This window comes from Argiope bruennichi, chromosome X1 (genome assembly GCF_947563725.1).
Source record: "Argiope bruennichi chromosome X1, qqArgBrue1.1, whole genome shotgun sequence".
Lineage (NCBI taxonomy): Eukaryota > Metazoa > Arthropoda > Arachnida > Araneae > Araneidae > Argiope > Argiope bruennichi.
Window position 1 is genome coordinate 38,378,642 of NC_079162.1, and position 23,096 is coordinate 38,401,737.

The window sequence follows — 23,096 nt, forward strand, 5'->3', positions numbered from 1 at the left end:
CAGCATTATTTTTATTTTGTATTTCATACTGTATTTCCGCACAAACGTTCTATTCCAGAGTTTTCGGAATCAAATTCAATCATTCGTGAGATCGATTAATTTTCTTTTATGTAATAATTCTACAACATTTTAACATCGCAAGAACATTTTGCCTAACATTATTCATTTTATTGCTCATTTGATGATACTGATCTTACTTCTCAGTGTTTATGTTTGGCAGTATTCATTATTTTTGAGCATCAAAACGGCTTTAGTGAAATTTTCGTGTGGTCAACTGATACAGTTTATTTATAATTAACAAAATACATAATATTTTCATAGCGAGTTAGCAGAATATGTCAAAAAGTTCATAATAATTCTAATAGATGACAGGTTTAGTATTCATTGCTATTGTGAAAATAGGCTTTTACTATTTTGATAAAACAATTAACTGTAGCAGAAATGCGCAATTAACTTCATTTTCTCAAGTTTAATTTGTCCAATATGGACAAATCTATCAAAAGCATGCCACAAAGAGGTAAAAATATCAATTCAAAAACAAATGAGTTTAAATTACTTTTTTCAATTTTTCTTTCATACAAAAATTGATAATTTAAAAATTAAATTAAAAATATTATAATCTAGATCTCATCTTTGATATTTTTTTATTCATCATAAATATTTCTAATCAGTAGAAATAACTATTTCTGAACTGAACTCTTTTACAAAAGTATAAAGCATTTTCAACAAACGACAAGCTAGGAATTATTTAATGCTACTGAAAAAGGCTTTTATTTTTGAGATAAATCATCACCCAATGCATAAATATATAGTCTAATAATTCATTTTTGTAGATGCGTGCTTGGATCCCCGTATGAACAATATGATTAGTATCATGTACAAATAGAGTGGTAAGTAACAAGTAAAAAGATTGCCATTAGTGTCATGTAAAATAACAGTCATTAGTTACGTGTGAAAAAGAAATGATTAGTGACACGTAGCAGGCATCGGATAATTGTCATGTAATAACAAAGTGATCAGCTCCATGACAAGACTTATTGGTATTCTAATGACTATATGATACTACAGAATATGTGTGATACTGATCATATATATTCTAAGGACTTAGTGGTATAGCATGAATAACAACTCATACTCAGAGTTTAAAAAAAATAACTGGTATATTAAACTCGTACAACTTATGAGAAAAAGGCAAAGTTTTTATTTCATTGATATTGACAAAGGCAAAGGCGAACGTATTTAATAAACACCACAATGAAAGAGAAATATAAATTCAAAGCGAAAATCGTTTTTTGTATTTTTAGTTTTCTTTTCAGCAAGAGTTACTTATTTAAAATTTGGCTTACGATATTGTATTTCCTGGAACTGAAAGTGAAATCGAATCTTTCGTCATGTCAGCTGCAAATAAATCTCTCCTTTAAAATAATCTATATTGCATTAAAATTCAGTAAACATCTTGCTTGGCAAAGGGCCATGGGAATAAACTCGATGTATATATATCTTAAAATTTTGAAAGAAACTCTCAATAAAGCTTGGAATTTCGCCCGCTTCTTTTCTTTCGGACATGTTTATTATAATGGAATGCTCTCCTATGGCAGAAACATATCGAGCATTTAAAGGAAAAGAGAAGTAAGTATTACTCAAAATTGGATTTTTTTTTCAATTTGTATTTCGTATATTCATAAAAGAAAATAATGCTTCTCAGGGATTGCCATTCAGAAACTTATGTTCAAAATGGCAAACGGACGATGAAACATCGCAAAGAAAATGAAAGGAAAACATCCAAAGAGCCAGGGGAGCAGTGAAATCATTATATAAATCGCCTTAAGTTGGCTTAGAGAAGAAAAATATTTATTTCTTTAACACAAACACAAATTAAAATCTTTTTTTTTGAAATATTTTTATTTTAAGAATTATTGATAATGAAATTTTAAAAGAGAATTTCCAATATTTTTTTTATTTTTTAATCTGAATCTTTTTAAACTGAAAAATGTAAACTACATCATAATTGATTTAAAGTTAATGAGAAAATTTACAGAAATATCAGTGCGAAAATATCAAAATGAATAAAAATGTCACAAATCATTATTATTTCATTTTTCAAAAAAAGATTTTACCCTTAGAATAATTGTTTGTAAATGAGGAACTCTTACTTTTAATAAAATCATCATTTTTTATTTCATGAGAGATTTAAATAAATTATCATACCGAAATAAACTTTCTTAAACAATTTTATTCAAGCAAATTTATTACAAAAGCGCATTATCTAATTTACCAAAAAATCTTTTCAAAGACTTTTATTCACTTAATAAATGCAATGGTGAATTAAAATCCAAGTATTTTCTTATTTCTTTAAGAATTTGAAGAACAAATACTTATAGAATTAAATTATGTCTCTAATTAAAACAAATATTTCATTTAAAAGAACGGCATTAAATTTTCAATAGAAAGAAATATTTTATTCGAAACTAAAATATCAAAACTTCAATTATTTGAAATATTTCCGTGTCTGAAAAAAGTCTCAAAGCCGATTTCAACAACTTTTATTTTCTCTTATATGAAGTATAAAGAAAGTATTGTAATCGTGAAAAAACTTCAAACTCGAGATTGTGACGAATCTCAATGTTTCAGATCTTCCTGAATTCGAAAAACACATATTTTTGGCATTTATGTCTGTGACAAAGATGACTCAAAGCTTTGAGCAAGATGGATGAAATTTGGTGTACCATCTTTACATCCAAATTGTAGATTTCTATCGAATTTCGAGCAAAATACCTTCAGGGAATATCTATCTGTCTGGCTTTTCGAATATAAGTTAACACAACCCCACAATCAATAATACGTTGACTGTCTGTTGGCCTGTACTTTCAGAAGCATGTAAATGTGATGACTCAAAAACACAATGATTTAAATATATCAAATTTGGTATGTGAATTTGTGACAGTAATTTTAATCTTACGTCAAATTTGGATTTCAATCGGTTGAGAAAAACGCCTCTAAAATGCAAATTCGATCATTGGATACAGGAATTAATCGCCAATAAATCTCACCAAGAATCAACTGATAGATTCAGAAAAAACTGCTAAATTCGTGCCAAATGTGCCAATTTTGTGACTATTGTATGCCAACGGCATACAAGGCGTTCTCTGGGACAACACATTTGTTAAAGAATACACAAGAAAGTTTTGGGGAAACTATTCCCATCAATTATTTTTTCGTGTATGAAGTATAGAGAAAGTATTATAATCATCAAAAAATTTGAATTTAAGATTTTGATGGATCTTCGTGTTTCATACCTCACCGAGTTCGAGAAACACATTTTTGGCATTATGGTTGTCCATGCAATGTCTCTCTGTGGATATGATAGCTCAAAAACATTTTGAACGAGAACGGATGAGATATGGTAAATAACGAACAAAATTTTAAATTTCCATCAAATTCTGAAACAAATTCGTGTACAGGAAATTTTTCTGTCTGGATGTTCGATGGCAAGTGAATTTGGAACTACAAAGCGCAAAGAGCTAGGCAGAAAAAAATTGGCATACAAGTTTATCATTTAAATTATATATTCTTAAACCAAATCTGTCGAACGATGACTATTTGTCGGTTTGTATTTTTCCATGCATGTAAAGACCATAAATCTTAAACGCAACGACTTAAATCAATGAAATTCGGTATGTTATCTTGTGACTACAACTGTAGTTCTGTGTCAATTTTGGTTTCAATTGGTAGTCAAAAAATAATCCAAAATACATATTCGCATCATAGATTCAATAAAAATGTTAGATTCACCCTAAAAATTTGTAATTCAGAATTATTACTTTCCAATTCAATGCACGGTATTCGCTACCTTACCTAATATTCACAATTTTATTCGAATGGAAGGGGTTAAGACCTTTATTGTAGAGCATGGGTTAAAGTTTCGAGGTGACCGTCCCTTTGGTTTATAGGAGATATTGCACATTTTACCCTCAATTTACAAATATTGCAAATGAATTAAAAATTATCATGATATGAACATTTTTTTTATTTTGCTATTAAATTTTTACCGCAATTAAAATTTAAAATTTTTCAAAAATGTGCTAAACATTTAAATGGAGAGTGCGATGAAAATGATTCGAATCAACTTGAAATATGAGCCTTGCTTTTGCGAAAAAAAGTTAATATGCCTTTATCAATTAAGATTTATCTTTATGGAACAGAATTCAATATGTTTGTAGGACGAGAGTTTCAATTAGCATGAGTTTCCACAAACAGAATTAAATTACATGAATTGCTGCATGTATTTATTATTTATGCATAATATTTATTCATTTCATATTTAAAATTAATTATAATAATATAATTAAAAGGAGCATTAAAAGAAATCATACTAAGCATATTACAGTTCAACCTGTTGGTGGGAATTATGATTGCAAGACAAATACCTGACAAGCCTCATTATTTGCAGTGAATATTTATTGTTTCAATAAAAACATTTAAGTAAAACCCTGTTCTGAAGCTTATATTAAAAGAATTCATGTCACGCACGAGACATACGAGCTTATCGGAAACAGAAGTAGGTACTAGAATATATAATGCCAAATCCCTTATACTCTGAATTTTAAAAAGTAAAATGATTTCTGGAGGTATATCTGGTTACAGTCAGCAGATACAAAAACATATATTTAATTTATTACCGTCTAGGATTAAATCGCTACTTCAAATTAAATATCAAAATTAACTAGATGCATTTACTGCAAAGGTTTAAACGAGAAAAATGTAATTTGCAACATTGTTTTTCATCACAAAATTTTACAAATCTTTATTTTCCGTTGAAACTATAATGGAGTCAATTCAATTAATACTATAGTAAAATGGCCAACATTAGAGTGCATGTCTTTGAATACCTAACTTCACGAGATCATTTATTATATTACGACGTTCCGCCTCTTTCACTTCAACATGTTTGTAACGGATTCTAAAATTCCGCACATACATGCTCCAAATTAATTTGATATTTGATTCTATCTCTTAAATTAATTCGTGACTTCAGAGCAAATGAATGAGTCGTGTCTTCTAATAAGCGTTACCGAAGACTAAATATAACTGAAACATAGATGCATTTCAGAAAGACAATCATTTTAAAGAAACACATTTTTTACACTCACAAATATCCTAGGAGAAATTTTTCATTTTTTAAAGTGATGATAAGTACACTTACAAAATGGAGAAAACTATTTCCTCGCGTCGTACGTCAGGGATATGATGAATCACAGAAGAGCGATTTGAAGAGGGCTGAAGGAATCGAGAGTCCTTCACTAGTACCATATCGGTAGATAGGAAAACATATTTGATGCCTAGCATGGGATTTAGAACGAAAAAAATCTATCTGAAAGCCTGTTTTCATATTTTCTTTAGAATCGGGCTGTGTAAATCCATTATTGAGGGGAAAAAATGTACTTGGTCCAACTCGCTGTCATGATATAGAAACTTTCTTGCCAGCCACTGTAGACTAGGAGTATTCAAAGCTCTTTCTGTTGGTTGTTGAAATAGCCCTATAATTTTTATAGGTTCTTTTGCATCAGAATGATGAAAAATGTTTCTTATATATCTGATTTCCAGGGAATATATTTGGTCACTGCGATCCAAAATGGATGATGCAGGCTTACGCTGAAGGGAATCTCGCTATAAAAGTCCAAAAGGCCTCTCTATAAATAATAGATATATATTTATAGCACACAATGACATATGTTTGTCTATAGATTATTATTTTTAAAGTCATGGTACAAATAAAGTTGAATACTGTTAATATTAAAAACATTAAAACAGATTTTAACAAATTATTTGTAGCTATAAATGGAGTCGAATCTAGCTCGCATGCGTCATGACATATGTCATGTGCACCTTGCCTGTTTAATTTTTAAATCCACTGCGTTTGCAGAAGATAAAATAAAAATGTGGCTTCTGAGGCAAACATGAATTAAAGACCATTTAACCCTCCAGCTCCTTATCCAGCGATTTTCACGAGTTGGCAATCAGTCCGTTTTCTATTACATCCTGTGGTTTTCACAGATTAGTATGTTTATTTTTAAGATTACAGATTTTTATTATATCATATTATTATCGTGTAACATATAGTATCCGTTCACTATGTTCTAAAAATATTTGAATTTATTTGCAAACATCGCATCTAAATAGCGATTTTAAAAAGTTACGCGGTCAGAAGGTTAATTATAATACGATATTCTTTGTTATGTTTGCAAAGCGATTATGACGTCCTATAAAATGATATTTTTTTCAGCTTTTTGAAAAATCATTTAGGAAGAAATTTTTCAGTATTAGGTCTTCTTGAATCTTAAAAGTATCTTGAACACCAAATCACTTTTTATTTATATTACCCGTAGCAAGACAACACTACAGAAAATTCATCCTTCGGAACTATACAGTATTTTTAATTATTAGTAATTTAGTAATTTTAATTATTAGTAATTTTACAGTATTTTTAATATTTGGCAATATCGCATAATATATAGTATAGTGCGAAAAATATTGTATATACCCTTGTATACTCTAAAATATTGTATACACCCTTTTTGTTACTAGACATACTATGCTAGCCCTCATGATATGTCATGAATAACTGAGTACTGCATCATTATGTAACTTTAATAATCTCCAATATGTGCATGAAATGTATTAATGCATTTAATAATAATTCATTTTTTAGGTATCTGTGTATTAAAACTCATTTAAAACGAAATATGTTTAATTTTGTGAAGTTCTGTTTGTAATTTCTATTTTCTGAAATTGAATGGCCCTATGGCTGCATCAGCGGAAAGGTATGTTTGTGTTGACATGCAAAGGTTACAAAATATTTAATATAATTTATGCTCTAGTTATAAAAATATTTCATGTTAAATTGTTTCTAATATTTAGTGCTAAAATAAATAAAAATTTGAAATTACGCTCATCATATGGATTTATTTTTAGCATGTTGTTAATTTCACATTCAAATTGAATGTAATTTTGTTATCGCATACAATTTATTAAAATAAAGAAAGAAACTTATGCATGATGAAATCATTAATTTAAATTTAATCCATTAATGAAATCTCTAGCAAATCGATTACTTATCCTTAAGTTGAATAAACTTTACGCATTAACTGAAATTATGGCTTTTTAAATTAAAAACTAAATATTATTTTTTCCATAATTTCATTAGAAAGAAATTTCAATAAAAAATAAAATGATAAATGACTTTACGGTGCATCTCATTTCTCAAAGAAATAATGATTGTTTTATTCAATTGTGTCTCATTAATCCTTCTGCAAGATCTGGATCCCTCAAGTAATTACAGTATCATAAATATTCTAACATCATCCAAAATGTTTTGTTTAGAGCATATATTCTGAGAATTAAATTAAAACTGGAACAAATCTTTTTTCGATAATTAAAGATCAAGTTTTCTGAACGATAACCTTAATATCATGTCTCTTCTTAAAACGGAGCATTATTTGTATATAGATGTAATTTGTCATAGATCCTAATTAATTCTATTTTGTTATTATTTAAATATTTGTTATCAATTTTGTAATGTACATTTTGATTAGTTTATTCTCTTAATTTATATCTTAAGTAATTTCAAATAAAATATAAATAAAATGTTAAAATATGCATAATACTTTTCCTTTCAATATTTTACCATACTTTGACATTGTTTTACTGGCTCTCAAATTTATACTTTTAAACATTTGAAAATATATTTCACTTAAATTTGTAGCGTGCTAACACCTTTCCAAGCACTAATAAACCAAATGACCAACGAGTCTTTTAATTTGATCGAATGTTCTGAATTGGGTTTTAGAATTTTTTTAAAACCTTTTTCCAAGCTATAAGACCTTTTAATTGATACTTAGATTTAAAAAAAAACACTTCTTATCAGAAAGAAGATTTTTAATTAAAATTTGTTTCCTTTAACTATACTAAGACTGTTATATAGTTAAAGGCGCTTCTGAAGATAGTTTTGCTGCTACTTAATTACTTAAAAGAAAACTTAATTCAGTATCAAAAACTTATCTGTTTAAAGAGCTTTAAACGAAACATCACATATATTAGTTTTCAGTAACTCCACGTATGGAACATTAAACCTGATTTTTACTAAAAAGGAATCAATAATCTAAGCAAAATTACTGCAATAAAGAATGCAAAAATGATTGATTGCAATTTTTTATAATCTGAACAAACGAATTCGGCTTATATATGAAACATAAATAATCAGGATTGTGGTCTGTTTAGAAAATTGTCGTTATGATCAGCTTTCAAATAGTTAAAATTTTAATCTCCCCACTAGTGTCTTTCAATTAAAACTAAAGCACAGTGTGATTTTTAAAAACTTATAAATTAATCTAGGAAATTAATTATAATCTTACACGAAAAAACTATTAAATATCGCCTATTTTCAGGATCTATAAATAACTATAAAAAACGCTAAAACAAAATTATTGGAAGTTACCACATCCGCTAATCAATGTTTTGTAACTAATTTTTTACTTAAAAACTTATATTAACATAATGATTTTATTAGACACATAACAATATTGTAAACTTTCAATTGAATCTCTAAATAATACTATACTATTATCAGTACGAACTGGATTATCTTAAAATGACAATATTCAGCATATGCAATTTTCAGTTCATATGAAATGACTAATGTCCGCATTCGAATTCTATTAATTTATTTTCAAATGTAAATAGTAAGAATGATTGTCATAAAATTTTAAGAGATATTAAATGAAATTCACGCAAATTAACAAGAAATGGGGACTGTAAAAAATTTGTGAAGCAAATTTGAACAAAATAACCGTATTTTATGTATTAATTTATATTTATGTTATCATATTTTCAACAATTTTTACTAAATCAAAATAATATTTATTTATTATATATTAAATATAATTTCTAACTATTAAATTACACAACTGTAGAATAAATATGCAGCTACTTCAAAAATTTAAAACATTCCTTTGGCAAATTGGATAACATAAAAAATAAATAATAAAATGCATGAAATTTGTGGGGAGAAAATATTCCTAAGAAGGAGCTTTTCACAGATTCCTGCATTTATTGAATGCCATATATTTCCAAGAAAATTTGTTATTTAATAATATATTTTATAGAGACATTGAATAGAGATTTTTAATGAATATACTAATGAATACTTCATTGGAATTCTTTTATTCCATAAACCTCGACTAAAACTGATATTTCTTTCCTGATAATATTAAAACTTCCTTCGGTTATGAATGAATAAGCTGAGAAAATAGCAGAGCATTGTTGTCATTACATAACAAATATTTCATAAAAAATAATGCATATTATAAATATTTTAATTAGCCAGCCAAAAAGGACGTCCACTACTCTATATTCTATTTATAATATTAACTAAAATTAGATTATAAGAATATTTTTGTTTACATGGCATGAATTTGTAACAACATAACAAGTAGAACAAAAAATTTTGATATAAGTAAATTGAAAGTAAAAATTGAAGAAATATCTTAGATTTTAATATTTTTATGTATTTCATGTGGATAAATCCAGTTAAAAGAAGAAAATGTATATATAATTTGCATTATTAGTATGATTTCTTTCTGTATAAATTCAAAATCCTGATATATAACGAATTTTATTAATGACTTAGACGAAGAATTGATTATGAAATCTAGGTTAAAATATGCATACATTTTGCATAAGAATTTCATATATCCATTTTATTATGCATTAATAACTTTTGCTACTTGTTTTTGCATTGCTGAAGGCACAGAAGCATTTTCGTATGAAGAAATTAAGTGCATTTTAAGCTAGACCAAGATCCCTATTTTTTAATTACAAATTAACTCAGGAATTAAGTTTCACGATTTTTGTAGGAAATATTATCACCAAATTTAAGTTTAAAAGTATCTGTCTTAAATCTTCAAATCAAACTTTCATGACAAAAATTTAATTCAATAATATAATTTTTCTACATAAATAATGTCTTCCAGATAAAGCTTAACATATCAATTTGGATACAAACATTTTTCGTTGTTAATTTCTCTGTTAATAATTGTTCGATATCAAACTCTTGAAGATGATTACAATGTAGTTAAAATATTCTGACTGATAAAATGCATTAATCTTTCTAAATTTATTAACTTCCATGTTTCGAACGATTTTGCCGCCTTTCCTTATATTTAAGAAAGCCCGCATGGAAATTACAGAGAAAATACATCTATTCATAATTAATAGACAAACTTGAACATGTTTTAATCCTAAAGTGCCATCAGATGATTTAAGATGCATTGTAATTTTTTTTTGGAAAGAAAGTAGTTTAATGTCATGGGGATTGTGGATAATTTTAAAACACTTCAAATATATATTACACTGCAAATGGAAAGCAGCTTCAGTTGAATATAGTCTTGTTTCTCTTTATCTAAACTTGAGGCTCGTAATGGCGTATTTGTTTCACTCCGAGTAATTTAACTACAATCGTTTTCGCAGCTGTAACGAAAATATTAAAAAAAATATGAAAAGAGCAGGTTAATACATTTTGATTTTAAAAAAATGACAACTGTATTAATAAAAAATAAGATAAAAAGTTTGAAGAAGCTAACTGTTATACTTGTGGTAATCCAATTTAAATATTAATACATTAGTGCTTTGAATATCACAATCCTATGAAAAATGAAATTGATTATATATCATCTTACATGAAACTCGTCGTCTAATAATATGCTAATTGAACGTTTTTTTTTTTAATTAAAGTTTGACACGAGGCGTTATATTATATAAAAAAGTGTTAGTTTTTGTCTTTTATCAATGGGAGAGTGAAAGATATTTGCCATTCGAATCTTGACTCAAATCCAAGGCCTTCTAGACTCTGGCAGATAACATGAATGGAATGAGCTTATAGAGAATACTACTGGATCGACTCGGTTAACTATCTGAATTTTTTTAAAGTTTCCAAATGAGAATCCTGGAATATAAAAAGCACTGACTGAGAAAATGTGAAGATATATTTTGGGCCTATTTCAGGTTGCGCAATATGCTGTTTGAGATGTAAAATACATGTATTTTGTGTATACCATACTTATAGGGAAGAGAAAGTAGTATACCAAGTAGAATAGTAGTAGTAGTAGTAGTAGCAGCAATTATACAAATAATGCTAAGGCAATTAATTATAAGTAACTATTTAATAAACTATATAAAGTTTAAAACTCAAAAATTTAATTAAACACCAAACTCGAGACATTATAAGGCAAAGCAAATCAAATTTTAACATGGTTGATCATAGAACAAAAAAAAATTAAAACCCTTTTTTTTTCTGAAAGGAAGATTATTGTTTTTAAAGCTACTAAATGCATAATGAATTATGTGTTTTAATTGATAAAAAATACTTTTAAGTACTTCAGTTTAACTGAAGTACTTAAAACTGATTGACTTGAAGGTATTAAAGGAAGTTTGAAACTGATTCACTTGAGGTATTAAAGGAAATTAAGAACTCTCTAGATACTTACTGATATCTTCATTACAAATGTCATTTTAAAATCTTACGCATTCTGTTGGGAAAACCTCTGCTGAAAATTTCGGATGGATTTAGTTTATCTTGTGTGCGGAAACAAACACAGACATGTCATGCATCGAATGGGAATAGAAAGGCCACTGAGAGTATGAGAGAATTCAAGTCGCATTCTGTACAAAATTTTAGAGCAATCTTCTGCTTCTGTTTCTATCTGCAGTAGAAACAAGACTTTACATTTACTGTCTTGAGACCAGGGAGAAACAGGCAGTTAATGGTGAAACCGTGACACAAAAGGAAATGATGTTTCGTCATTTGTAATAGTAATTATTACTGCTTTTTCCAATGAATAATGCAAATAGATATTTCGGAGACAAAAGAAACAATAAAAAAGCAAATATTTTGTTTCCCTTGTACATTTTCTAAATAGCATTTGAAACAGAAACGTTAATAAATATTTATTATCTTTTTTACACGAACAATATTCTGTTGTATAAATAGATGGAGTATGTAGTAAAATTCCGTCAGTTGCCAGTCATGGTATCTCTTTCATGAATGAAATTATTTAAAAACATTGTTTTAATAACGATGAACTCTCATGTTCCATGTTTCATATTTACATTGATGCTTAGTAGAATTCGGTGTCCTCTATATTCCAATTTCCTTTGATAGAAAAAGATAGTATAATATTCATAATTGTCAAATAACTTAAACTTTTGTAAATATAACTTAAATTAACCTTATTAAGCTAGACAGCCGGCGCTCGATGGGTTAAATGTAAGAAATGACTGAGATTTGTTGTTTGTTAGAAAAAATGCAATTTTCAAAGAAATTCTGATAAATAATAGTTTAAAGAATATGAATCAAAGTATTTATTTCAATTTTCATCTACTTTTATTAAATAATGATTTTTAATTAAAAGAATAGAAGTCTTGCATTATAATAATAGTAAAGAAAGGCTCTATTGACTATAGTTTTTTCATTCTTCGAATATATGTTACAACGCATTAAAATAACTAGCTAAATTAAGGAATTCCAAAGTTTATGCAGCCGACGATCTTGAAATGTAAATTCAAATTATTCAAATGTAAACTAAAAAATATTTTTCTCAATCTGGTTATATTTAACATATAGTCTTGTGAAATTTAAAGAAAATCTTATGCTTCGCTTAAATATAAAAAAATGCGATTGTTTACTAAAATAATTTCGCTTATCTAAAGCAGATATAGAATATTTATATTAATTTTTATTTGTGAACTTCTTATATAAATTACAGAAAAATTATATAAAGTTTCTGTAATTAAAAACAACCTTCAGAAGAAAAGAAATATTTATGATTCTCACACATGGAATTTTATTCAAACATCCTCCTGATATTTATTTTGAAATAACTAAATATCAATTATCAATGCCAATAATTGGACAATATTATTAGAATAATTAAAAACAGAAATGAAGCTATACTTCCTCAAAAAAATATCGTCGAATACTTCCTTTAAATCAAGCAGAAAAGACTTTTTTATTTTCACGTATTCTACATTTCACATGTATTAAAAATTACATTAATATTATTGTTTACGTACAAAATTGTATTTAAATTGCAAGCTAAGTTTGACTTTTTTTAACATTTTTATCCTAATAAATTGTCTAATTGGAAAAAAATAACTATAATTTGGCCTAAAAGGAAAATCTTAAAGTGTTTCATGAATTCTTCACTAGCATATTAGTAATTACAAATTTAAGAGCAAAGACAACTTCCAATAAAGTAGAATATATATATTAGGAATCACTACAGTTAAAATATATTTATAGTTCAGGCATTTCTGTGAATCCCTGATTATATTCTTATAATTTCACTTATGTTTTTTATTTCGGATTTTTGTTTATCTACATTTACATCCGAAAGCATGGATTCTCAGCAGTGATGAAGTGATGATTCTCTTGAAGAGTAACAAGATGGCAAAACCTCAATATTCATTTCAGAATACAATCCAGTGAGTGAGGATTGTTAAATGCATTCTTGTGCTCAAGTAATGATTAAAATTATGTGATTATTCTAGTTAAAATCCTCGAGCAGTTTCAGAAAGGAACTTTAATCAAACAAAGGTACAAAATAAAAATATCTTTGATAGTCTTTTGAATTTAGATCTTTTTTAAATGCATACCTTTAAACATCTAATAAAACATTTTCTTCTGATCATTAATTTTTAAATGATTAGAATGCTTATTGAGGTAAAAAATCATTTTACTTTAAACATCCTGTAAGAAATCCACTAGCAAAAGAGCAATCTTGACTTATCTCATTATTCTTTCACTTCTCAGTTGTACGATTTGTAGTTTGAAATGTCTCCAAAGAGAGCAGGAAATGCTGCAATGGGAATAAGCATTATTCTACACCAAATCGGTCTTAAATCAGATTTATGTTCTGCGAAAAACCACGGAAATGTGTAGAGATGTATGCATTACGTTTAAATGTGTTTTCCGTAAGCCCGGAGATTATGCATTCAAAACCCGTTTTATTTAAAAAGATGTATCGTATTTACATATTTCGTCTTAAAAGCAGAAAAAGTATTCGAATTACAGTAGTCTTGACTTGGCATGAGTTATAATATGTTATTTAAAACGTGCACTATGTGTTACAAAGAGGAAAACAACGACAGATAATGTTCCTACGCTGCAGCGGTAATAATTTTTGAAATAAGTTCGCCGTTGAGCTCTGTGTTTTTTATTTTGAGATTTCTTTTATCTTACACTTCTTTTAAGTGACCAGTGATAAACGGTCACATTCTTTATTATTCAGAGTCCTTTCTAACATTTGTATTTATGATGTTTCTCACAGTAAATCTAAAATGCTAAAGGTTAGAGTAAAAACTGTCAAATTTATGCAATTTTTGTTGCATTGTTATAACAACTAAAGCGTTGTCCTTTTACCTTTTGTGAATAATTCGACGTAGAATGTGCATTACAATTAGGTCATAAACATTAGAGAAAAAGACTGTTATAGATGGGCGTAACAGGTTATTGTAAACTTCTTTCATATTTAAAATGCTGAATTAATTTTTTCTTAATTTCAGCTTAAAAAATATTCCAAAAAACCCCATTAAAACTTAATTTGCAATATTAAATGTAAATGTACGTACAAAAAAAGGGAATAATAAAGTAATGATTGACAGTCAGTAAGAAAATTAATGAAATGTATTTATTTACAGTAATTTGTTAAAAAGCTTACCACCCAAATGATGTTTAAAATAATCTGTCTCTCTTGCAATAAATTATCTCTAATGAAATGTTTCCTTTGTTTTCGAACTTTTGTTCAAGAGACATAATTTCAGAAGCCCTGAATGATTCGAATTTTATTATATTATTGTTGCATTAAAAAATAGCAGTATTGGAGTTGAGCAAACGTTCCGTCCTATTAAAATGTTTGCATATAAATAGTGGTTTTAAATTCTGATTCTGTAAGGGCATGGGGATATTTGGTAACATTGTTCTCTAGCTATATATTTTGCATATAAACCGTTATAAAATTTTGAATCTATTTGTAAAATATATTGTTTTAAAATTCTGAAACATTTTTCTAGAATTTATGTTATGATGAATTTAGAGCTAAGCGAAATGGAATGAATAATTGCATATTCTTGTTTTAACCGTACGATATAATTAATCTGGTTGGCTTATTAGGTTTCTCTCAAATAACTGGGAGTTTCATCATTTTTTTGATAATTACAATAATTATACTGGCTAACACAAATCTGGGTTTTGCAGAGTGTCAGATATTCTTTACTTTATCAGGCATACTGATCATAAAACTGACATTCCTTTTTTTTCTATCATCTACATTTTTTTTCAGAAATAAACAATAAGCATTAGATATTTAATAAAAACTAATGCAAAATATAATAGAATAAAATACATTATTGTTTGAATTTAAATTAAATATCTGAAACTGATGACGAACGAACAGTATCAGTCATTTTTATAACCTACACTTGCTAAAAGAAGTCATTTCTTAGGACAGATATGGTCAAGCGTGTCTTTATCATCTATCTGCAAACTGTATTATGAAACGCCACGATGTAAGCCTTCGTTTTCTACTTCAGATAATGACTTCGAAAATTAAATTGGAATCTTTTCACATACACGACACATAATCAATTTATTTTATAGCTGTTAAACCAGTTTTCAAAAAGAAAATGGCAGTTTTTATTTTTATTTTTGTACATATTACAGTATAAAATGCAATTCAAAACTAAGGATGCTATAAATGCTAACTGATAAATTAATAAACTTTATTGGTTGATAAAAGTTTTTATCACCTATAAGATAATTAAAATTCTATATTTTCTTTGGTTAAAGGAACAGAGCAATAACTTGAATCCATTCCTGCTGTTTTAATTATTTATTGAACTATTATGACCACTGATTTAACAACCAGATTCAAAAGTTAACAGATTTTCTTACATACCTGATCTCCGATAGAATCGGGTCTCGAAACGATTACACATGAATTTTAATTCATTTTTTTTACACAAAGACGATATAATCCATGGTTATAAGTTTGAGGGTTACTATTGGTATATATGCTATTTTCAGATTCCAAGAAGCCATACCTAAATAATTGAAGTATTACAACGCATTGGGAAATAATTTATCTCAATCTTTTGAGATATATTATGAATTGCACCAGTTATATACGAGCGTACTTGCAGAAAAATATTCCTCCATAAGTCTTCTCACTGGCATTGAAAATACATTAAAGCCACAGCATATCAGAATGCAAAACCACTGTCACATAATATAACAAGAAGTTAATTCGTTTTAAATAATTTTATTAATATTTACCTTTCTATTACTAAAAATATTTTAATAAAATCTTCTTCTCATTTACTAACAATTATGAAATAAATTTCATGAAATCATATTTTATTCCGGGATTGAAATAAAACCTTTAAAGTTATCGAAATGCATCAAAATCGACGGATTCTCGACTCTGTGGAAACTCAATATTTAGAAATTTAAAAAGGGAATTTAAGAAAATATTTAGAAAAGCATACTGAGAATGAAATATTTAAGAAAAAACAGAAATAAGTTATTTTCATACAAGTTCGGAATAAAAAATTTTAAATAAATAAATCAATTTTTGAAAAAACCCATTTTGTAATTTGAACCTTTAAGGTAGATTTGAATATTTTTTTATCTTATCACGGCATATATTCGATTTAAATGTCATTTCCTGATAAAAAAAAAAAAATTCCAAGATCTCCAATGGTCCAGATGTATTTTCCATGAATGTTTGCATTGTAAGTTGCTATCATCAACTGATTTCAGGAAGTCAACACACCTTTGGGGGGGGGGAATGGAGGGAAAAATAGCATATTTCGATGAAAAGTTGGAATATTATTAAAAAATATTTCGTACAGAGCATCAAAAGATAAGAAGTTGTATATCAGTTCGGCGACTTCCATCTGTTGAATCTATTAAAGTCGGAAATTTTGCTTTGGAAGTTTAGAAATTTAGAAATTTCAAATTTTGCTTTTGAAAGTCTACTAGTTTATATATAAATTCTTTTTCAGAGAAAGCTAACTTTGTACATTTTCAATCAAAACATTTTAAAGAGCTGATCTCAAATTTAAATTATATTAGTTTCATATCAGAGATCGGAATATCAAACTTAATCCTTCCGGCTTACTGAACCAGAATTATGTTTTCTACTGTTGAAAGTATGATAGAAATTTAAGACCTTTAATGCGTTAGGATAACTCTCTCATGTTGAAGTAAAAAATTGGATTTTTTTGCAATGTCTTGTAATATATAGATTTATGCCAATATTGTATCCTATCACCACCAAAATCAAGTTTTAATAAGTTATCTACAAATTTCATGTCACCGCTGAAAATTCAAATGACTTAGAGAATAATCAAGAGAAATAATTTAGAAATTATGTTATTTATTTGTTTAATGGAAAAGTAAAGGGTATTGATGAGAAAGCCCCCAAAAATGAACATTTGAATAAAATTACATACATAATATTGAAATGAATGAACGTGGAATATTCTCAATGTTCATGTTCTGTGGAGTTCATAGATTTTTGAAGATAGCAATGACAGAGTGAGAACATATGCTCTGAATTTAAACTACTAATTCATACACTTTTTATATTTAGCGAATTAAAGGTGGGGGAGTTCATTAATATCAGCGAATTAAGAAATATTTAATTAATTTATGTTTTCTAAATTTTTAAAACATATAAGCTCTTATATTTCTTTTGAAATTATGGGAATATAAAGCGAAGATTTGGTAACTTGTGAATTTCAATCTTTTCAAAACTTAAATTTTCAAAAAGTTCAAAGATTTTGTTAAAGTATCCTATTATATCTCAAAGTTATATTTACTAAAATCTGATTCTTCTTCTTCTTTACAGGTATTTTTCCTAAGGAAAATGGATTTTACAATTTTATTTCATCAAGTACCAAATTACTGACAAAAGATTTAATGGATAAAAAAAGGATTTCAAAACAAAAAACTTTGGAGCGAAATGTGCACATCTCATTCGCGTAAGCAAATATTTTTCTTCGCCGGTAGAAATAAATTTTCTCAACAGAATTCTGTAGTTTGTCAAGAGAATTAAACCAATTTTCGGTTCCCCACTTTTTTTCATTTCAGATACTTTTCTTTAAAAGAAATATACTACAAAGAAATCCATTCAAGGATGCCAAAACAGTAAAAGAAAAAATAGCAGATAAGTTACCATGGTTTATGTAGAAGTCAATATAGAAACTAATTTTACAACCATAAATTGCGAATTAATAGTTCATTAAGATATAATAATTATATAAAATATTTGGCTGTAAAGCTGTAATGTAGCCAAGTTATGCTAAACCATGTAATAAGGTCCGACGAATACTTTTTATGAGTACTACGTTGATGCAGTTAATGAACAAATATTTATGGTTAGAATTCACCAATTAAATATTTTGATAAAAGTTCGACAGTTATTTATTTATTTATTTTTTGCTTTAATGTAAGTAGCAAAAAGTGATATTGTATCCTGGGAGATTAAACTTGTTTGGTTATAGTGTAAAATTAAACTAAGAGATTTTTTTTATCCTTAAAATTTTTCAGATTAGACCACCATCAGTTGTCAGAATGGAATTAACGCAGTAAATAATTATAATAACTAGCAATCCTCCTAAACTGGGAATGGAACAAACCAAAGTAATAACACACATTCAGAGTACATTAAAGATATAAATTATTGGTTTAGAGGGAAAAAACTGAAGCTATGTGGTTTTGTATCATTTAGGAGGAAAAAAAAAGAGAAGAAATGAAATGGCGCATCGCACTTGAGTTCATATATTTTTTGTTGACGTGACTTTGAAAATAAAAAAGAATACTTTTATTTCAATATTGTCCGTACAAATTGATAGTCCAATTTGGAAAACAAGCTTGAAGTAAAGCTGCAATTTTAATGTAGCGTTAAAATGTATAAGAAACTCTAAAAAAATTCCTCTATATTTGTACTAAAATTATTTCACAGAATAAAAGAAAAATAAGATAAAATAAAAGTTTAATTTACCAAATTGAAGCGACCTTCCCTTATAAACTTGCCTCGTTCCTATTTCTGTAAGACTTTTTTTTTCTGCAATTGAAAAGAAAGAAAATATTTTTCATTCATTTCAGCTTCAAAAACTCACTTGCTCACCTTCTGTGCCTGACAATTGAACCTTACTCTGTAAGATATCAAAATTAATTCAAAGAAATTAAAGATAAAAATTTCAAATGATTTATTTATGCTGGGTTAATTTTTAAACTGTTAAAAGATAGAATATACCTCCAGTTGGAAAAATGCTGCAAATGAATTATGTTAAATTGAAATCACCATACAAATGAAACCATTGTACTAAGGAACAAATTGCAATTCCTAAATTTTTGTACAGTCCTCGAGTTATATTTGTCACATTTTGTAAAATATTTGAAACAATTATTTAAAAAAAAATCCTCCTTTTATAACCCAAAATGGTGTTGCTAAATTCTGAATATCACTAGCATAGAGAATTTTACGCCACTTCAGTTGCCACTTCTAGGAAGATCAGTCACTCAACGCGAGGCATTTTTTGGAATTGAATAAAAGTTTAATGGTTTCATTATTAATACGGTCAGACATTTTCAATAAAATTTCAAACAAATTCATTAATTTCAATCGCAGTAGAGTGAGACTCGTGTGGTCGCAGAAGAGCGAGATTTTTTTTTAATCACAAAATATTAATTTGCTAAAAATATTTTATAAACTGTGATATAACTAATAATATCAAGTTATTCTAAAAATGAAATCTTCTAATGATCAAGTTACTCGTAATTTTTTAATTGTATATTTATTGATTAATACAACGTCAATTTAATTGTCAATAAATATAGAATAAAAATAATAAGTATATTTTAAAATTCAATAAGCATAGTAATAAATAGTTGTCAATAATATAGTCAATATTTATTGACTAATTAATATTTACATTTGAATAAATGCTATAGAGAAAACAATTCTTTATAGCATTTAATTTTCTAAATCTAAGTATATCCCTATGTCTATAAGTTTAGAAATTAGAATGTTGAAATGGGCTACGATTAGATACGATACCTTGCTTGACGTACAAATGAAAAATGTTGATAAATTCCATTTGATTTGTCCGCCAAATAAAACATTCCTCTTTATTAGTAATTACACAAAATTTATGAAGTTTAAAATTTTCAGTTGAAGATTATGCGTAAGTTATTTTAAATATATTATAAGCCATTCCAGGGAAATGTCTATCATGCCTTTTAAATGTAATAAAAGATTTCCAGAGAAATGTTAATGAAGCATCTCTCCATTCTTTCTTACAGTCATTTTTTTTTCAATTTTCTTCTTTGCGCTGAACTATTGCAAAGCTCATTGAATTAAACCATTAAAAGTTTATTCCTCGTTCTTCCTAACTTTTCTCATTGTCCTCTAATAATATTATCGATAATTTTATAGTTCTTTCCAATTAAAAAAATTACATGAATGATCAATGGATTAATTGTTAGTGAGGTAATATAATGATAGGATAGTTAGGATAAGGGTAATAAGGATAGTTAACAATTGGAAAAATACACAAAGCACTGTTTTCAAATGAAATGAAAAGAAAAGAAAACTCATTTTTATTTCTCCGTCAGAACGAACCTTTTTAAAGAATGATTTAATATTTCATTCAACTACAATTCAAGGAATAGTAATTGTAAAAATTCCATAAAACATGCTGAAATGCGTGCGTTGTAACGTATAAATTGTATCATCATAAAAAAAATAATTATACTTCAATATAATCATTTCTTTCATTTCAAATTGTAAGATATTTTTTTTCAAACGTGTTATTAAAAAAAGAGATTTGTAACATTAAAATTGAAGGAATTTTCATTAATTTTACTAAAATACAACAGATATGTGCCTTAAGTTATCCAGCAATGTTTCTTCTCGACATTTAAAAAGAATGCATTTATACCTTTATTATGAAAATCATGATATCCTTTATTAAGGATTATTATTTAACTGTCACAACAGATGAATAAGAAAACAATTTAACATTTCTTAGGAGAGGAACTGGGACGTTTTTACCTTCAAAAAATCGATTTTTCAATTTTAGCCCTAAAAAATAGAGTAAATTGTGCTGATTCCGGCAATGTATAACATGTAAAGTTTTGAAATATAGAAAACTCATAAATTAAATTTTAAAAAATGTAAACAAAGGTGCCACGCCCCTATTTAAAGGGACTGCATTTGATAACAACGCAAAAAATGCCATTATTTTGGTTTTTTTAAACATTTTTTTTTAAAATTTTAACATTTCCATGAAGGATACGAATTACTCAACAAAGTAACTTCGAAGTTTACAAGCTGCGTGAACTTCTATTTTGTTTACATCGTGCTTGTTCTTTTGTTTTGGCTTTCGTTTGTTTTTGATATTCTTACGTTGCTTCGCCTTTATTGTTTTCATCAAATTACATTCATATTTCTAGTTGTTTTTCAAATGACATAAGTAATAAGGATGCCTAGACGTAAGCAGTTTGGAAAGCGGAAATTACACCCTAATCAGTTTTCTGATTGCGAGTTGTTGAATGCAAGTGCGTCGAAAAGAAAATTGAATAGCAGTGAAAATTTGTTTTCGGAAGATGTGGAGAATAGCGGTGATTTATGCTATGAACAAAATACAAATGTCATAGTAGACATAAATATTTTGAGAACACTTTTGAATGCAATTTCAAAATGTAAGCAGTGTAATAGTTCAAATTGCTTTGATGTTCTTGAGGAAGTAAACAGTCGCAAAGGACTTGTTACTTCTTTACATTATATTTGCAAATCATGTGGTTATTCCACTAGTGCAATGACTTCCAATATATCTAAGACTGGGTATGATATAAATACTCATTTAGTATATGCATTTAGATGTATTGGAAAGGGTAAAACTGCTGCTCGTGCATTTTGTGCAGTAATGAATCTGCCTCCACCACCTGCAAAATTTGAACACTTCAACAATTCCTTGTCTACTGCACTTGAAAAGCTTTGTTCCAAATCAATGACGAAAGCTGTTGAAGGTGCTGTGTCAATAAATGATAATGTTCGAGATATATCGGTGACATTAGATGGTACTTGGCAAAAAAGAGGTCATTAATCTATGAATGGTGTCATCACAGCTACATCATTGGATACAGGGAAAGTGATTGACTTTGAATGTTTATCAAAGTATTGCTTCACATGCAAAAAACAAATCAAGTAATTGTGAAAACTGCCAAAAAAATTATGAAGGTTTCAGTGGTGGAATGGAAAGCAAAGGTGCTATGAAAATATTTCAGCGTTCTGTTTCTACGAGAAATTTTCGCTATGTGAAATATCTAGGGGATGGCGATTCTAAAGGATACCAAAAAATTAGTGATTCTAAAGTGTATGGGGAGGAAATAATGGTCGAGAAGTTGGAGTGCATTGGTCATGTCCAGAAAAGAATGGGAGCAAGGTTAAAAACCTTAAAAAATAAGCTCAAATCAACTAAGTTAGCAGATGGAAAGAAAATTGCAGGACGTGGTCGACTTACAGATGCAGAAATTCTGCTAATTCAGAAATATTATGGACTAGCAATAAGAAGGAATGCTTCCAAGTCAGTGACTGAAATGTCCAAATCAATTTGGGCAATATATTTCCACAAGCTTTCAACCAATGCCAAGCCCCAACACGGTTTGTGTCCTTTGGGCTCTGACAGTTGGTGCGGATATAACAGAAGTTTAATAACTGGTGATAAGTATGTTCATTAGCATTCTCTTCCAGAATCTGTTTTGCTGGCTATTAAGAAGGTTTTCAGGGAGTTAACTGACAAAAATCTTCTGTCTAAATGTCTCCATGGGCAAACTCAAAATCCCAATGAGAGTTTCAACAATTGTATATGGGAAATAATTCCCAAAAACACATTTGTAGGGATTAATACTTTGAAGATAGGAGTTATGGATGCTGTGCTGTGTTTTAATGATGGTGTTTCTAGTCGAATTGAAG

General features: G+C 27.8%; 1 long non-coding RNA gene across 1 annotated transcript in view; it reads right to left on the reverse strand.

Annotated features, from left to right (window-relative positions):
* The window catches only part of LOC129959450 (uncharacterized), a 314,177-nt gene that overhangs the window by 289,568 nt on the left and 1,513 nt on the right, over window positions 1-23,096 (reverse strand). The window contains exon 2 of the long non-coding RNA XR_008783432.1: window positions 19,119-19,181. This is a non-coding gene — a long non-coding RNA (uncharacterized LOC129959450). The remainder of the gene's footprint in view (window positions 1-19,118; window positions 19,182-23,096) is intronic.